This window comes from Neomonachus schauinslandi, chromosome 1 (assembly GCF_002201575.2).
Source record: "Neomonachus schauinslandi chromosome 1, ASM220157v2, whole genome shotgun sequence".
Lineage (NCBI taxonomy): Eukaryota > Metazoa > Chordata > Mammalia > Carnivora > Phocidae > Neomonachus > Neomonachus schauinslandi.
The window spans coordinates 127946587-127952586 of NC_058403.1; the positions used below are offsets into that span (position 1 = coordinate 127946587).

Consider the following 6000-nt stretch of genomic DNA (forward strand, 5'->3'; position numbering starts at 1 on the left):
CTCTTTGGGAGTTTTTTGATTACTGATTCAGTTTCATTACTAGTAATTGGTCTGTTCAGATTTTCTATTTTTTCTTGATTACTTTTAGAAGATTGTATGTTTCTAGGAATTTATCCATTTCTTCTAGTTTGTCCAATTTGTTGGCATATAATTATTTATAGTTTTATCATCCTTTGGATTTCTGTGGTGTCAGTTGTTACTTCTCCTTTGTTTCTAATTCAGTTATGAAATAGTATATGCCAAAGCCATGTTATTATGGTTACCAATTAACCTTTTTTTGTATCATTTTGCACATGATTGTAACAGCTTGTCTGTTAGCTTAAAAGATTGAAAAACTATTCTACATATTGGAAAGCTTCACTGGTATCTGAACTTTCTCATGTATTTGCAGAAAGCTGTAGGGTATAGATTTTGGTTCCCAAGAATCTAGGAAAGTGACTGCTAAAAGGTTTGCCTTTGGTTTTTTCCCAAAAAATAAAAAAAGAAAAGAAACTCATATAGCAACAGTATTGATATTTCTGTAAATGCTGCCATATAATGTTTTGGAGAAAAGGATCCTTTTCTCCGTTTCAAAATTGTATGCTATTCTTGCTTTTTTACTATTGGAGATTATTGATCTGTTTTCAGACATCTTCATAGTTAAAAAATTAAAAATTTTTTGATGTATAATTGATATATAATATATTAGTTTCAGGTGTACAACAGTGATTCAACATTTACATATAAATGCTCACCACGGTGAGTGTACTTACTGTCACCAAAGTTAGTGCAATATTATTGTTTATATTCTATGTTGTATTTTACATTTCATGACTTACTTATTTTATAGTGAAGTTTGTCCCTCTTAATCCCCTTCACCTATTTCACCCGTCTCCTCACCCCTCTTCCGTCTGGCAACCACCAGTTTGTTCTCTGTATTTATGAATCTGTTTCTGTTTTGTTTGATTTTTCATTTTGTTTTTTAGATACCATGTATAAGTGAAGTTGTATGTTATTTGTCTTTGCCTGACTTGTTTAACTTAGCATAATACCCTCTAGGTCCATCCATGTTGTTACAAATGGCAAGATTTCACTCTTTTGTGACTGAGTAATACTCCATTGTATATATGTACCACATCTTCTTCATCCTTTCATCTGTTTTTTTTTTTTTTTTTTTAAAGATTTTATTTATTTATTTGACAGAGTCAAAGCAAGAGAGGGAACACAAGCAGGGGGAGTGGAGAGGGAGAATCAGGCTTCCTGTTGAGCAGAGAGCCCAATGTGGGGCTCGATCCCAGGACCCTGGGATCATGACCTGAGCCAAAGGCAGATGCTTTTAATGACTGAGCCACCCAGGTGCCCCCATCCTTTCATCTGTTGATGGACACTTAGGTCCCTTCCATATCTTGCCTATTGTAAATAATGCTGTAATGAAAATGGGAGTACAGATGTCTCTTTGAGAGCCTGAATTCATTTATTTGGATATATACCCAGAAGTAGAATTGCTGGGTAATATGGTATTCCTATTTTTAAATTTCTGAGGAACTTCCATGCTGTTTTCCATAGTGTCTGTATCAATTTACATGCCCACCAGTAGTACACAAGGATGCTCTTTTCTCCACATTCAGGTCCTTTGCCCATTTTGTAACTGGATTGTCTGTCTTTCTGGTGTTGAGTTGTATAAGTTCTGTATATATTTTGGATATTAACCCCTTATTGGATATATCATTTGCAAATATTTTTTCCCATTCAGAAAGTTGCCTTTTTGTTTTGTTGATGGTTTTTTCCACTGTTTGTATTAGTTTATTGATTCATCTCAGACGCCTCTAACTCTATTCTTATACTTTGCTTCTCACATCTTTGTCTTTCTTGCTTTCTTCTTTCAAATCTTATTTTTATTTCTTTTTTGTGGAAAAGGTGGTGCTTAGAACTTCCATCTGTTGATCAATTCATGTGTATTTTGAATCATGCCTTAATGTTTTTAATTCTAAAATTACTTTCATTGTTTGTATTTTGTTTATAAAAGTAATATATGTTTGCTGTAGAAAAAAAATTTTTTTTTTTAAAGATTTTATTTATTTATTTGACAGAGAGAGACAGTGAGAGAAGAACACAGGCAGGGGGAGTGGGAGAGGGAGAATCAGGCTTCCCGCGGAGCAGGGAGCCCGATGTGGGGCTCGATCCCAATCATGACCTGAGCTGAAGGCAGATGCTTAACGACTGAGCCACCCAGGCGCCCCTGCTGTAGAAAAGTTGGAAAATAAAGAAACCAAGAAGAAAATAAATCACCTCTAATCTTACAGTCCTTTATGACGTCTGTTAATGTTTTGGTGTTTTAATTCTATAGGTCACTCTCTCTTCTTTCCATTCCATTTTTGCCATCTTGTCATATATGTCATGAGGCACTATTGTGTACCTGGTAAGAGTAGGTATTCTATTCTGGAGCCATACTGTTGGATTCATGTTCTGGCTTTGTCATTTATTAGTTGTGGTTGATGGGGAAATCATTTAATGTCTTTTTCCTTAGTTTCTGTATTTGTAAAATGGGAATAACACTAGTACCTATCTGGGGACTCCTGGTTGGCTTAGTCGGTTAAGCGTCTGCCTTTGGCTTGGGTCATGATCCCCAGTCCTGGGATCAAGCCCCACTTCGCTCCCTGCTCAGCAGGGAGCCCCCCCACCCCCCCGCTTATGCGTGCACGCGTGCGTGTGCTCTCTCTCTCAAATAAAATCTTGAGAAAAATAATAGTACCTATCTGTTGTGTTGTGAAGATAAAATGAACTAACATATGTAGTAGTGCTGGGCACAGAAGTATTATGTATGTATTATATTACTTCTTAATCTTATTATTTTTTAATTCTTTTTCTGGTGACATATTCTAAGCATTTTCTCATGTCATTAAAATTTTTTTGAAACCAGCGTGCCTGGGTGGCTCAGTTGGTTAAGGATCTGCCTTTGGCTCAGGTCGAGCCCCACATCAGGCTCCCTGCTCAGCGGGGAGCCTGCTTCTCCCTCTGCCTCTGCCTGCTGCTCCCCCTGCTTGTGCTCGCTCTGTCAGATAAATAAATGAAATCTTAAAAAAAATTTATTTGAAACCATAATTTAATAGATGAAGATAGTCCATTATATGGTTTTACCCAAATTTATCACTTTTGGATATTTAAATTATTTTCATTTTTTCCTTTCATATAGAGATAATATTTTACATAAATATTTGCTTCTGATTATTTTCTCAGGATAGAAGTCTGAAATTTTAATTATTGGGTTAAAGAATATGAATATATTTTTAAAACTCCTGATGCATTTTATAAGCATTTCAAAAAACATTGTATCATTTTCCATTCTGATCAGCATCGTTTGACCCTACTGCAGACCCTTCAGCATGGAATAGGCTTCACATAATCTTTGCCTGTTGGTATGGTAAAATGATAACTTGTTTTGATGTATATTTCTGTGTTTATTTGTGGAGGTGAAAAATTTCTTATGTTGATTACTCATTCGTACTTCTTCTGTGAATTTTTATTTATTATTTTGGCCCTTTTTTTTTTTTCTTAAAGATTTTATTTATTTATTTGACAGAGAGATAGAGAGAAAGCAGAAGTAGGCAGAGAGGCAGGCAGAGGGAGAGGGAGAAGCAGGCTCCCTGCTGAGCAGGGAGCCCGATGTGGGGCTTTATCCCAGGACCCTGGGATCACGACCTGAGCTGAAGGCAGACGCCTAACCACTGAGCCACCCAGGCGCCCCTGTTTTGAGCCTTTTATAAATGTACATTAAAATTTTTAATCATTGGCAAATACTTTTCTCAAGTAACTTGTTAGGTTAATAATCTGTTGGGTGCACATCTTTTTTTTATAATGCTTTATTTTTCACACTTAACTGTTTAATTGATCATTATTTTGGTCTGCGGTGTAAAGTGAAATCTGATTTTCCTCAGAAAAATAATCAGTTTTCCTGACACTATTTAAACATTTCATTTCTTTCCCATTGATTGATGAAGCTTATGTTATTATGTGTTGCGTGCTTGTGTCTTTCAGTTTTAGTTTTCTTGGTATCTCTTCTATTCCCTTGATTTCTCATTTCTGTACTCAATTTTATATTCTCTTATTATAGTTATATTTATTATATCATAATTATTCTAGATTTATAAGCAACTTTAGTATCTGGTAGGTTAAGCTCCCCAGATGTCAATCTTATTTTCCAAAGGATTTTGAGCTATTTTGGCTCATTATACATTTCTAACTTTGTAAAGTTCCTAAATAAAATCCGCTGAGATTTTAGGTAGTATTTTTCCTTTTATTAAAGAAAAAATTTCTGTAATTACTTATCAGTTATAGGAGAAATATGCTTTTGTAAATTATTCAAAGTCTGCAATGTATTAAAAGCAATAGTTGCATTTTCCAGAAGCAACTACTCTGGATTTTGTTTTTAGTTTGACATCTTCAGGTGTTTATTGCCATATCTCTAATATTTTTCTACTACTTTCAAGAATTATTGACTTTAGACTTTAATCTCTTGACTTTTTTTCTATGCCACATGAAGTTTTTTTTTTTTTTTTTTTTTAAGATTTTATTTATTTATTTGACAGAGACAGGAGAGAGGGAACACAAGCAGGGGGAGTGGGAGAGGGAGGAGCAGGCTCCCCGCCGAGCAGGGAGCCTGATGCGGGGCTTGATCCCAGGACCCTGGGACCACAACCTGAGCTGAAGACAGACACTTAATGACTGAGCCACCGAGGCTCCCCTATGCCACATGAAGTTTTAACTCATACCATTTTCTGTTCCCTCTTCCCCTCTGTTTTTGAGATGTAGATCACTATTTTCAGTGCTTTAGTTTTTGTGTGTTGTTTTTATAACTTTGAATAATTAAACCTACTTCTTGTTGATCTACTTCTGGACTACAAGGAGATGAGCGCCCCTTTCTCTTTCTCCTTTTCCTTGTTGGTAGGTTCTTTCTGCCAATTATTGATTGACAGTTCAACTAACAAATGCATTGCATAGTTGATAATATTTATATTTTGTTCTGTAGTTATAATAAAGTCTTGTGCTTGTATAGACTGATTCTGAAATTTCAAAGCAAAATTTACATGATTATGTGTAAATTTTATTGACTTCAGAACCAAGTGGTGTACTATATTTGCTTCCCCACAGTTCTAATGCCATGATTCCTTTATCACTTGATGAAAATGTTTAGGATGTCATCAGTGGATTCTTTCTGTCTTCTGCAGATTATTAAGGACATTGCACATTTTAATTTACTTTTTATTTATACCACTATTTTCTTGAACAGTTTTTTGTTTGTTCTGGGCTTTCAGATTCCTTTGTTTTCCTTTCGAAAGAAAGTAATACATCTTCTTTACCTTGTCTGTAATATCAAGCTTCTTTCTTACCAGTTTTACCTATTGCTTGTAATCTATTCCATTTTTCTTTTTGATACATTTTTGAAATTTATTGGCTTTTTGTTCTAATTTGGCTGATTGATTTCTGAATCTTTGCTAGCTATTATCAGTTTATCCCCTTGAATTCCTGGGTTGTATCTGTCATTTTTGTATATTGTGAATTTTTTTTTATTTTGCTGAAGAACATCCTCAAGAAACTTTCTTAGGTAGGGTTGCATGGGAAGTTAACCTGGATAAGTCTTTGTATGTTTTAAAATGACTTTTTTTGTTCTCTTATTTTATTGGCAGTTTAAGTGTAAAATTTATTTCACAACTTTGGAGGTCTTGCTCTGTTGTGTTCTAGCCTCCGTTGTTGCTAAAGATTATTTTGTGAAGATCGTTTTCATAGTTCCTCTTTCCTTTTTAGGGGACATATTTTTCTTTCTCTAAGTTCGTAAGATCTTTTTTTTTCCCTTGGTGTTCCAGAATTTCTTGGTGATTTGCTTTGGTATGGATCTTTTTCATATATTGTGCTGAGTAGGAAGTGCGATGGCCTATCCTGGATTGTTGCTCAATATATTTGGGTTTTGATTAATTTTATTGTTTAACTTTTTTTTTTTTTTTTTTTTTTTTTTTTTTTTTTTTA

At 34.6% G+C, this 6000-nt stretch overlaps 1 protein-coding gene across 1 annotated transcript in view; it reads left to right on the plus strand.

The window, feature by feature from the left end:
• Nucleotides 1–6000, plus strand: part of PIK3R4 (phosphoinositide-3-kinase regulatory subunit 4) — an 83868-nt gene that overhangs the window by 22345 nt on the left and 55523 nt on the right. The window lies entirely within an intron of this gene.